Source organism: Capricornis sumatraensis, chromosome 16, assembly GCF_032405125.1.
Source record: "Capricornis sumatraensis isolate serow.1 chromosome 16, serow.2, whole genome shotgun sequence".
Lineage (NCBI taxonomy): Eukaryota > Metazoa > Chordata > Mammalia > Artiodactyla > Bovidae > Capricornis > Capricornis sumatraensis.
Window position 1 is genome coordinate 26390357 of NC_091084.1, and position 13412 is coordinate 26403768.

Here is a 13412-nt window from a genome sequence, read left to right on the forward strand (position 1 = left end):
GACGCACAGAAGTCCTGGGAGCTGGGCCTTCTCGGGCTGTACAGTGTCATGTGGAGCCCGTTTTTGCTACCAGGACAGCTGGGCCCCCAGGCACCTGCCAATCATCGCGCTCCACTCGGTAATCTGCCCTCCCCACAATCAGAGCAGTGCAGCTGGGTGGCTGAATTATAGGCTGCGGGCAGATGGTGGCTCTGTGTGTGCCGTCCAAAGAAAGAGGGGAGTGAAGCCCCTGCCACTGTCCTCCTTCCCCTGACAGCACACATCCTCGTTTTTGGAGAACCAGTCTGCCAGCACCAGCCATCGGGCGACCCCCTTTCCTCCAGAGCACACTTACGCTGGAGCAAACTCAGTGCAGCAAACTCCTGAGCCCTCCCGCCAGCCTGGTCACCGTGTCTCCTTGCACCTCCATCGTCTGAATCCCTTCCCTCATGGGAGGGGCTTCCTCTAAGGGACTGGCCTTCTGACGCAGGTAGCACGGTTGTTCACCCACATCCTCGCCACTCCCCAGAATCTGGCGCATCAGAACATCCGGTGGCAGCACACCTAAGACGCGAGCGTGGGTGCGGGCTTGTTGCGCAAGCCTGCACGGAGCATGCGCACTAGGAGTTCAGGATGAGGACGCTAATCTGCGCTCCAGTTTCCCCGGAAGGCCGCCTGGCAAGCTGCAGGGGGACAAGAGCTTTGCTGCCACCCCTGATCAAAGCTCTGGGTATTGGGGTTGGGGAGAAGAAGAACCCCAGGTGAGAGGGTACGCCGTGCCACAGTCGCCCCCTCACTGCCTGCCTTCCAGAGGTGCCAGTGCTGGGAGGAGGCACTTAAGTGGAGGCGACGCTCTGTCTCCCCACCCGCGCCTCGCGCCACCATGTCTCCGGCCCAGTCCCGGGAGAGATGAGAGCTCTCTTGTCTCCCAGACTTTCTCTGGCTTCAAACACCCATTTGGTTTTATGGGGCACTGCTTCTGGGGCTGCAGGAGATGGCTCTGGGACTGCGATCCAGGCCTTTAGGGCTCCCAACAGCCTGCTGATCCTTTTGATCATTTGGCCTGTCTCCCCTAGCCCCTCTGCCCTGTTGTCTATCAGCCGCTTCTCCCTGCTCCCTGAACTTGGAGACTGAAGGCCACTGAGCAGAGCTCCGGCTTTTTCCTATGTAGGTCTGCAGTCACCTGCGCCACTTCTTTTGAACAGTAGAGGGTGTGTGTGTGTGTGTGTGTGTGTTTGAGGGGGAGGTCACTCAAATTGTGGATGGTGACTGCAGCCATGAAATTAAAAGACTCTCCTTGGAAGAAAAGCTGTGACAAACCTAAACAGTGTATTAAAAAGCAGAGACATTACTTTGCCTATAAAAGTCCGTATAGTTAAAGCTATGGTTTTTCTAGTAGTCATGTATGGATGTGAGAGTTGGACCATTAAAAAGGCTGAGCGCCAAAGAATTGATGTTTTCAAACTGTGGTGTTGGAGAAGACTCTCGAGAGTCCCTTGGACTGCAAGGAGATCCAACCAGTCCATCCTAAAGGAAATCAGTCCTGAACATTCATTGGAAAGACTGATGCTGAAGCTTCAATACTTTGGCCCCCTGATGCGAAGAACTGACTCATTGGTTCTTCCAAGTGCCCAGAAAAGGAGACAGTTGGAATATTTGGATCATAGTATGAATGGTCACCATATCTGGTTTCTAATCACATTCCACAGTATCCTGAACCTCAGTTTCCTCAGCTGTAAGGAGGGAATAATAATTCTACCTTTCAGGACTGTTGTGCTGACTACTGTATAAAAAGCCCTATCCTGGGACCCCTGCCCATGGTGATCTGTGTCCATGGGGGAATCAATACTCAGGGGCTGGTCTGCTCAACCTTGGTTTGGTGAAATGGCAAGTGGAGCTTTAGAATTTGGAAGGTTCCCAGGAAATGAGGGGACATGCTATGCTCTCTATGTGCCTGAAATCACCTATGGGGACCCAGAGGGGAGGAAAGTCTCCAGGCTGACGATCACCAGCAACAGCAAGCATATAAATGTGATTATATCATCAAATGTGCAAAGTGCTGTACATTTTTGGAAGACTCTTCATTTAGGATTAGATAATTAGATACTCAAAGCAGGAAGACGGAGAAGGTCTTCTCAGGGATGCTGCTCCAGAGCAGCAAAACCTTTGGAAAGCATTTGGAAAGCTCCAGAGGAGAAGAGATAAGGGAGGGATGAGACGGATCGACTGGGAGCAACACAATGGTATCAGGGCTGCCATTATCCAGGACATTGCAGCATCCTCCTGCCCAAACGTGAGTCTGTGAGAGTCTGAGGTTCTATGTGTCGTGAGAAAACATACCTGTGCTAGTGATTGTGAAGGGAAACTGCCTGTGGACTGACCTGTAGTAGTTTCCTATGGCTGTTGTTACAAGTTACCAAAAATATAGTGGCTTAAGACCATGCAGGTATGTGCTCTTACAGCTCTGGAGGTCAGAAATCCAAAATCAGTTTCACAGGGTTAAAGTCAAGCTGTCTGGGCAGGACTGGCTCCTCTAGAGGCTCTGAGGGAAGAATCTGTTTCCTCGCCTTTCTCAGCTTCTCGTGGCTGCCTGCATTCCTCAGCTTGCATCCCTTTCCTCCTCCTTCAAGGCTCACCACTCTGGTTTCTGCCTCTGACATCACACGGCCTCCTCCTTTCCTGTCATCGCGTCTCCTTCTGCCTCCCTCTTACAAGGACACTTGTAATTACATTTAAGGCAGACAGGGATGATCCAGGAGACTCTCACCCTCTCAAGATCTTTAATCATACCTGCAAACTTCCTTTGCCATATAAAGTAACATTCAAAAGATTCAGGGATTAATCCCTGAGTATCTTGGGGGCCATTATTCAGTTTGCCACGTGGAGGATGTGAGATGGGTTGGAAAGCAAAGGGGGCAACCATGAACCCAGTTGTACTGCACAGATTGCTCGGGACTGGCATAGAGGGCACCCGTGGCCGTGGAGGCAACCTCTGTGGTGACTGCAGGAGAGCCTGTGTACACATGTCTTGCTTCAGCTGCCTACCCAGTACACGTGCTGTAGAGCAGCAAAGCTATGTCATGTAATCAATCGGTCCAACTATTAACAAATATGTGTGCAGCCCCTATTGTGCCATATGGTAGACAATTCAGACCTGGGGCCTTGCTGGGTTCTCTGAGTAGGAGATTCATCCAACAAATATTTATTGAGCCCTTATTAGATGTCAGGCACTGTACTAGGTATTTTGGACTTATCAGCTGACAAAGCCCCCAAAGTTCCCTCCCTTCAATGAGGTAACAGTCTATCAGTGGAGACAGAACATAAAGAATCAACATAAGTCAATCCTGTAGAATATTAGGAGGTGAAGGGGCTGTGGGAAAAAGAGAAAGAAAAAGTACGGCAGGGTAAGAGGGATCAGGTGTGCCAGGGCGGGATGGGAGCAGGTGAAGGTATTGAGTGAAATGGTCATGATTGGTCTCACCAAGCAGGTAAGATTAAGCCAAAAGCTTGAAGGAAGGAAGGAGGAATTAGCCAAGTGGGCATGTCGAGGGAGAGAGCTCTGGGCAGAGAGAACTAGAGCAAAGGGTCTAAGGCAGGGTGGACAGGATGATGGGGGAGGCGGTCACAGGAAGAGGGGCAGAGAAGTAAGGACAGAGGGAACACGGGCCAGATGGGCTTGAGGCCAAACCCAGAAAGAAGAGAGAAGACGCACTGAAGCAAGTTCTCTAAACCCTCTGATAAGGGACTCCGGAGAAAGTCCCCTGAACTAGCGCTAGTTCTGGTGTGAACGATTGTTGGCCTTGCTGACGTCACATTCTTGCTGAGATGCATTTCCTTGCTCTTACATTTAGACACTTGCACCAATTCTTTGCTCATCCACTTATTCAAGGGACACTGTCAGGTACCCATGGGGCCCCAGGCACACGGCATGGCACAGCGCTGCAGACTCTAAGCTGGGTCACGCACGGCCTCAGCCCTCCCTGTGCTGGGTCCTTCCTGCTCTACACTCTGCTGAAAGAAGTGAGGGGAGGGGCCTAGAGACGGCGTGATGATGGGACGACTGACCTTGAAATGGAATTCGGCTTCCTCTGAGTAGTCCCAAAGGAAGGCACTGAATGGGTGGAATGTTTTGCGAAACAGATCTGGAAGACAAGAGAAGGAAGGCTTCTGCAAAAATGCGATGGGCTCTGCTCACTGGATGTCTTCAAGCAAAGGCTGGAAGACCATTTGCTGGAGATTCATAGAGATTTGGGTGCTAGATGGAGGCTGCATTAGATGGTTTTTAAGGCCCGAGGGAATTTTCTCAGGTATCTGCCACTCTGGAAGATGGTGGTACAAAGGCAGGTTGAGGCTGTTGGGCTGTGTTGAGAGTCTTGCTTTGGTCTGGGGGTTAGACTGCTCTCCCATGAGCACTGAGGTGAATCAGACGGTGGCCTCTGAAGCAGGGGGCATGCAGGCTTCTCGGTGGGCCTTACCTCTTCACTGGGTGCTGTGAGCTGAATGTTCCTTAACCGAGTTTGCTTCAAGGCCTCACTGCCTCCCTTGTCGGGGCTGAGGCTGGGGTTGCTCTGGGCCTGGCCTCGCCCCACTGTCCACCTGTCTGCATTCTCACACAGGACTCCAGGCTCTGGGGCCCAGAGTGTTTCCTTCTTCCAGGTAATGGCAGCTCGGGGTACCAAATCGTTCTCCATTCCAAGAAATGCATTATTGTGTCAATTCAAGCTGCTCAGTAGCCAGCTGCGTCCCATGTGTCCAAGGGAGCGGCAGACCAGAGCCATGGCAACAGCTAGACCATGACAGTCTGCACAGAACATCCCCAGAGCCAGAGGAGGCCGCCAAGACCGCAGCTCCAGGGCTGGTGACACACTCCTGCCTCAGCTGGCAGGCCCCACCCTCCCGTCCAAGAAGGCCAGGAGGGCTAATGAGCACTGGAGGAGTTTCCTATATAGTCCCACTTTTCTTCCCTTCTGCTAATGCCATTCACTCATTCACCCAACAAATACTTACCGAGCACCTACTATGTTACAGGCAGCCCTCCAGGTTCTGGGAATTCAACACCAACAGAACAGATGGGGAAAAATCTCTGCCTGTAAAGGATTGTAATTTAGTTGCTCAGTCATGTCCAACTTTTTGTGACCCCACAGACTGTAGCCTGCCGGGCTCCTCTGTCCGTGGGATTTCCCAGGCAAAGATACTGGAGTGGGTTGCCATTTCTTCCTCCAGAGGATCCTCCTGACCCAGGGATCAAACCCAGGTCTCCTGCATTGGCAGGTGTGTTCTTTACTGCTGGGCCACCGGGGAAGTCAGTCACCTGGGAAGCACCTGTAAAAGACAGTATCTTCAATAAATGGTGTTGGGAAAACTGGATATTTACATGCAAAAGGATGAAATTGGACTCCTATCTCATACCACTCACAAAAATTAACCTAAAATTAAAGACTTAAGTATAAGGCTTGAAATCATAAAACTCCCAGGGCAAGGACGTTGGTCTTGGTCTTGATTTTTTTTTTTTTTGATATGACACCAAAAGCACAATTAACAAAAGCAGAAATGAACAAGTGGGACTACATCAAAGTAAAAATATTCTGCACAGCAAAGGAAACAACAAAATGAAAAGGCAGTCTATGAAATGGGAGAGAATATTTGCAAGCCACATATCTGATAAGGGATTCACATCTAAAATGTGAGAAACAGATAGAACTTGGTAAGACAACAAACAATCTGATGAAAAATGGGGACAGGTCTTGAGTGGACATTTTTTCGAAAGAAGATATACAAATGGCTAATAGGTCCATGAGAAGGTGCTCAACCTGACTAACCATCAAGGAAATGCAAATCAAACCACAATGAGACATCACTTCACAACATACCTGTTAAGATGGCTACTATCAAAAGATAAGAATGACGTGTTGGTGAGGATGTAGAGAGAAGGGAACGCTTGTACACTGTTACAGTCACTATAGAAAACATTATGCAGGTTCTTTTAAAAATTAGAACAGCTTGCTCAAACTCATGTCCATGGCATCACTGACTCAATGAACATGAGATTGAGCAAGCTCTGGGAGACGGTGAAGGACAGGGAAGCCTGGCCTGCTACAGTCCGTGGGGGAAAAGAAATTAAGACAACTATGGTAAACCTTGGACAGCAAGGAGATCCAGCCAGTCCATCCCAAAGGATATCAGTCCTGAATATTCACTGGAAGGAGTGATGCTGAAGCTGAAACACCAACACTCTGGCCACCTGATGCGAAGAGCTGACTCATTTGAGAAGACCCTGATGCTGGGAAAGATTGAGGGCAGGAGGAGAAGGGGTCGACAGAGGATAAGATGGTTGGATGGCATCACTGACTCAATGGACATGAGTTTGAGTGAGCTCCGGGAACTGGTGATGGACAGGGAAGCCTGGTGAGCTGCAGTCTATGGGGTCGCAAAGAGTTGGACATGGCTGAGCGACTGAACTGAACTGCACTGAACGGTAAGATCTGGGGCTTCCCAGGTGGCACTAGTGGTAAAGAACCTGCCAGTCAATGCAGGAGGATTAAGAGACGCAGCTTTGATCCCTGGGTCGGGAAGATCCCCTGGAGGAGCGCATGGCAACCCACTCCAGGATCTTGCCTGGAGAATCCCATGGAGAGAGGGGCCTGGTCGGCTACGGTCCATAGGGTCGCAAAGAGTTAGACATGACTGAAATGACTTAACACACACACACATGTGGTAAGATCTAGCAATCCCACTTCTGGGTTATGTATCCAAAGAAAACGAAATCAGACCCTCAGAAAGATATCTGCACTCCCATGTCTAATAACCAAGATATGGAAAGAGCCAACATGGAACCAGTATGTGGCATATAGACACACGGAGTATTTATTGTTCACCCGTAAATGAGGAAATCCTGCCATCCGTGACAACATGGTTGAACTTGAAACCATCATGCGTAGAGAAATAAGCCATAAGAGAAAGATAAATGCTCTGTGGTGTCACCTGTAGGTAGAATCATCTTTTTTAAAAAGTCGAACTCATATAAACAGAGAGTAGAATGGATGGTGGCTATTAATTCTATTGATCCCTTTTATTTGTAATGAGAAGGAAACTATGCAGCTCATGAGTACATACTAGGTCCTGGGCAGTGTGTGACACGCTTTACGTCCACCATCTCGTTTAATGCTCACAACCACCTATGAGGATAAGTATGGTTGTGCCTAAGTTAGATATGAGAAAAATGAGGATTAGGTATCTTGGCCAGGTTCATACAACTAGTCAGCTGAACAACTGACATCTGAGCTCAAGATTAGCCTGCCTTCAGCATCCGTGGTTTTTCTAACTCAGACTGGTTATGAATTATGGTTTTCCTGATGGTGTAATGGGGAAGGGGGAGTAGGTATCAGAATATCTGGAAGAGGAGGCAGGCACAGTTTCAGCCAGGTGATGCTGATACTGCCTTTCCCATTCCAGATTAACAGTTACTGAACTCTGTTATTCTCCAAAAACGTCCTGTGTGGACATGGAAACAACTAAATGTCCATCAAGAGAGGAATGGATAAAGAACTTGTGGCACATAGATGCACTGAAATATTGCTCAGCCATAAAAAGGAACACAATTGTGTCATTTACAGAGAGGTGGATGGATCTAGAGACGGTCGCATAGAGCGAAGTAAGTCAGAAAGAGAAAAATATTATGAATCGATGCATATATGTGGAATCTAGAAAAACTGTATAGATGAACTTATTTGCAAAGCAGAAATAGAGTCACATTCATACAGAACCAAGGCGGGGGAAAGGGTAGTGGGATGGATTGGGCGGTTGGGAATGACATGTACACACTACTGTGTATAAAATAGATAGCTAATGAGGGCCTTCTCTATAACCCAGGGAACTCTGCTCAGTGCTCGGTGGGGATCTAAATGGGAAGGAAATCCAAGGAAGAGGGGATACATGTATGCGTGTGGCTGATTCCCTCAGCTGTACAGCAGAAACTAATGCAACTATACTCCAATAAGAAAAGCCTGTGAACTCGATAGACTGGTGAATGTAGTAGTCAGGACAATTATTCCTTATCCTCATTGATAGGCGCTGAAACTGAAGTATAGACGGTTTAGCTGGCTTACCCAAGTTCACACAGATAGGTTATGATGGAGCCATGCCTACCCAGCTTATATTCCGTTCTTCCCATAGCTTCTTTGTAAAACCACATTTTTTAATAGGTAATATATTTACATAGTACAGAATTTAACGGTTTAACAGGTAGATACAGAAAAATCTACCACCCCACCCAGCCTATCCTATTTCTAGATCCACATTCTGCTTGCACAAGAGGCGACAAGCATTACAGTGTGTTGGGGTTCTTTCTTTGCTTCTTATCTCAGTAGAAAAGGTACAAGACAGCATCCACTTTTCATGAGCGTCACCCTAGCTTGGCTTAGGTTCCCAAGCAGGACTGGCTGCCTATTAGCTGAGTGATCTTGGACAAATTACTAAATATCTTGGTATGGTAGTTCTCCATTTATTAAATGGGGATAATGTCACCTATCTCAGAGAGATTGAGTGCGTTTCAAAGGGAATGAGACTGTGTGTGAAAGTGCGTTGTGATCCATGCAGTGTGGTACAAAGGCTGGTGTTCTCCGCCTCTGCTTTCTTTTCTCCGGAAGAGTCCGGAAATGACCACTGTGTTCTCACCACCTCTCAGAAACAATGGAGAGGATGGATAGAGACACAACTCATTTCTACAGGATGGAAGGAAATGATACAAACTGTACAAAGTGCAATTAAAGTAAGATATTGAAAGAAACTAAGTTTCGGAATCCCAAAGGGGTTTGTGAGATTTCTTTGAAAATTTCTCAGAAAATACTAATAACAACATATTAAGACTCCAATTTTCCAAAAACAAAGGCATGGATAAAAAGGCCACTCCTGGCCACCCCTATCAAATTCCTACCTGGATAGGAATTCAAATAAGGGAGAAGTTTTAGCCAAACCATCTTTTGTCCCCAGGTCCAGCTCTGGGGTGGCCAGATGGATGAATGGCCATTCACTAGGAATAAGATGTGCTCTCTGGTTCCTTCCTCCCTGGAATTATTCCTTCTTTTGAGTTAGAGGGAAATTGAAGCCGAACTTAAGCCTCTGTCCCCAGGTCTGGTTCTGGGGTGGCCAGCTGGACTAATGACCCATCACCATCCCCATTAAGGCTTGCCTTTGCTACCAGGTTGCTAATCCTAGATGCCCTTTTCAGGATGGCCTTCTACCCTGGAGACCACCCTAGACCTGACTATTTGCTGGGGCGGGGGGGTGGGGGGAAGGGGCGGGTACAGAAGACGAGCTTTGATCTCAAGGAAGTAAAAAGGCTGGAATTTGATGGAGGTTTGGGGAGAGGAGAAGTGGCAAAGTTTCATCTTGAGGAAGGAGACGTATTCAAGAGGCTGGGCCATCCCCCTCCTGGATCCTCACAAGGACTTGAGTGAGACCTCCATCCTTCTGTGCCAGCTGACCCTGCCTGCTCTGCTGCTTCTCACACCCACGACCCACTCCCCGGCCATGGCTTGTGGGAAGGGTTACCAGCTCCCTTGTGAAAACGAGTCACTGATCTCCGAAGATGAGAAGCAGAGGGATCTCCAGGCAGGGGACTCAAGCAGTCCATCGTGGTCCCTTGGGCTTCACTGCACTGGGTGCTTCCTTCTCAGGCCATTGCTGCTGCCACCACGCACACAGAGCAAAGTGCCTTCCTTCTTGGAGGAATCCCAGATGAGTGCGTATTAGGGGAAGGGGTGAGGGAGGTGAGCAGGGGGTGCGTGAAGACTGAGACACTCTGCTGTGGGGCATAGGGTGCTCAGTGCTCCCAGACCTGGTGTCCCGCGGTAGCTTCACAGACTCCCAGAGAGACACTAAACTTCATCAGCCCCTTGCCTGGTTTCTTCATTCCTATTTCTTCCCCGTCTGCATGCGGAAGGTGGCAAATATCAGCAGCCACCTCTCAAGACAGAAAAAATCCCCAGTGTGTCATTTACTTCAATATCTCCACCCTGTCTTATTGGAGGGCTATAAAAAGCCTCTTCCCCAGGTGGCAGGACCCAAGTAATAACCACATCCTCTAATGAAGCCTCACTCCCATGTGCCCATCCTCCACAGAATAATATTAGACTCTAAGAATTCTAGAGACTTCCCTGGAGGTCCAGTGGTTATGAATCTGTGCTTCTACTGAAGGGGGCACAGGTTTGACCCCTGGTCAGGGAACTAAACTCCCCCATGCCATGTGGCTTGACCAAATAAATAAGTAAAAATAAATTTAAAAACTCTAGCATTGGGCTTCCTGGGAGGCTCAGTGGTAAAGAATCTGCCTGCCAATGCAGGAGACACGGGTTCAATCCCTGATCTGGGAAGATCCCCCGTGCTGCAGAGCAGCTAAGCCCACGCACCACAACTGTGGAGCCTGTGCTCCAGAGCTAGGGAGCTGCAGGTATTGAGACCGTACGCCCCAACTACGGAGCCCCACAAGCCCCAGAGCCCATGCTCCGCACAAGGAGAAGCCACCACAATAAGAAACCCACACACCGCAACTAGACAGTAGCCCCGGCTCGCCACACCCGGAGAAAAGCCGGAGCACCGAGGAAGACCCAGCACAGCCAAAATAGCTAAAACGATGTGTATGTGAAATTCTCTAGCGTCACATTCATACCGTGAGGAGGGACTGCAGAAGTCACTGGCCCACATTCACTGTGCAGCCCCTACCTGACATTTGCAGAAATGGGCTTTGCCAGGACCTGAATGGTAGAGTGTGATATTTCTGAATCTATTTTGTAGTGGGGAAAATGGTACACTTCACAGTCCATTAAGTCATCATATATTCTTACTTATGATACTCCTCAATAAAAAATATCTTTAATTAGTAGACTCTGGAGCTTAGCTTTTCAAGAAAACTCATCAAGGTAAGAATGAGGACCCCCATCCATTACAGGGATTGGAGCCAGAGTCCCATCAGCCTGGATCTCAGAGAGATGCTCTGGGACCCTGTGCAAGCAGGTGGTTAAACGCTCAGGCTTTTGAGTCTATAAGACTTAATACCACACTCTCCACTTAATCGCTATATAAGGTTGCTTAACTTCTCTGGGCCTCAGTTTCCTCACCTGCAGTATGGGAGTAATATCTTCTTCACAGGAAGTAAGGATTAAATATGATAAAGTGCCTAGCACATAGAATGCTTGATAAATAGCAGGTATTGTTGGTGGCGGCCAGGCCCAGGCCATTCCAAGGATCAGACCGGGTCCTTACTAGGGAACAGGTCATGGCAAGAGGGGATGGGACATCAAAGAGAGAAAGACCAACACAGAAGAGACCCTTCAGTGTCTGAGGATACGATTCCTCTACTCTCCTCCCTATAAAGGCCACTGCTGCCTCTTTGGGCAGGGGGACTAGGGAAACTGAGGCAGGCATCTTCCCCCCCTTCTCATGAGCACACAACCCCTAAGTGGCCCAGCCTCCATGCCAAAGTGTGTCAGGCCCCCAGAACTGGGTAGCAGAAAGGCTTCCCCCAGGCTATAACCAAAAGTGGGATCCAGCTGTTCACTGCTCGAAAGCTGATAAAGAGGCAAGACTGGTGGAGAGGAAAGTTTGCTTTATTTTGGATGTGGCACCTGGGGAGAAGGGCAGACTTCTGTTCAAAGGCTGACCACCCCACCCCAACCACCACAACCAATGGGCAAGAGTTTTTATAGGCTGGGGTGGGGGCTACATGTAGAAACTGCACAGCCAGCTCTGACAGTCATCTTGAAATTGGTCATCGGTAGTCTGACCCGCGTCATCTTGATTGTTTTAAGTACAGTTAATCTTCAGTTCCAGGGTCTGTCTGTTCCCATTTCCCTGAGGCCAGTTCTCAGAGCGGTGGCAGTACAGCTAACAGTCTGGTCATCGTGCAGTTAACTTCTTCCAGCTGGTGGGGGTTTCAGCATCTATAAGGCAGCTCAGGGATAGGGCTCAGATCATCCTCTGTAGCCCTTGCTATTGTTGTTCAGCAGCTATAGCCCTCGAGGAGGAACTAAAGATCACTGTCGATGCTTAACGACTAAGCTATGACTACTTAGTCTTGTTGGACTATTTTCCCCTGTTTCTGCATTTTCTCGCTTTTTTGATTAAATTTATTCTCTGGCTGAAGCTTTTTCACAGTCAAAACACAGGCTGAAGACGTGGCGGGCAAGGCCCATAGGGTTCCGCTCGTTTCAATGCTCCCCCAGAGGAGAGAGGGGTGGGTCTCGTAGGGACTTGGTGAACAAGTGCCAAACCTGAGTGTCCAACCAGCTGCGGGGCTTCCTGAATCACTCTCCTCAGGCTTTGGGGAGTAAGAAGCTGTATCTCCCACTTAGGAGGGTGGTGAGAAGCCACACGATTCCCCCAGCCCTTCTCTAGCAGGTGGGCCCCAATGGGTTGCAGAATTCTTATAGGTTTATAGGTGTTAAAAGATCAGGCTCTTTGGTGGTAAAAGTTTTACAGACCAGTAAAAAATCTACTGGGGAAGATGGGAAACATGCAGCTGTAATGGGAAAAGCTGGAGCCAGGATTCTGGAGAATCTCAGCTCCATCCGTAACTAGCTTTAGGGGCTGAGGCAAGTCCTGGAGGTGCTCTGGGCTCTGGAGTGTTTGAACCTGGAAAATGAGAGCAAGAAAAGAGATCAGGGGTATGTCATGAGACAGCACCACAAAGGGTGGGAAGCTCCAGACACGTGTGCTAACAGTCCTCCTTCCCACGGCACCTGGAGCTGCCGGACTCAAAGGAAGCCTGGGGCTTTGGGCCCTGCAGCCTCCGAGCTTCTCATGACCCACGCTGGCCGGCTGCCATCTGCGTGTCTGCCTCCGCTCCCTCGGAGGAGCCTGGCCGTCTACAGGCAGAGCTCAGGAATCAAATTAGCCAGGCCTCTGCTTTTCCCTCATCCCCACTGGCCAAGGAGAGTTCATCAAGGCCTCACACTAATTCTTATCTTGTTTAAAAGGGGCAAAAGTGACTCCACGGTTTCATCGGAGGCAATTTACACCCCGCCACTGGCCACGGCTCCAACTCCCTTTGTCTGGTGCACCATCAAATCCATTAATAGGAAATTTCTTCAGGGGAAACCTGATTGCTGCTCCATCAGAGAGAGACGCACGGGCAATACATCTCCATCGAAGGCTGTGGCCTGCCCAGCTCGCTCTAATCCTGTTACCTAAGTAGCTAATTTTCAAATGCACACACTGTGCCCATGACATGCTCTCCCCCGCCCCCAACACAATCAGGCAGTCTCAGAGGGTCCCAGGAGCTCACTGCAGCAATGTGGGCTCGTGGGATGGGGCCTCCAGGCTTCCTCACTGACCCGAGGTGATCCACTACCCCGCCATGAGCCAGGGTCCCATTCCAGAAGGAGCAGCCACACTCAGGCCCCCCGGGCTCAGGGCTCAGCATCTTCCTGCTGCGTCTG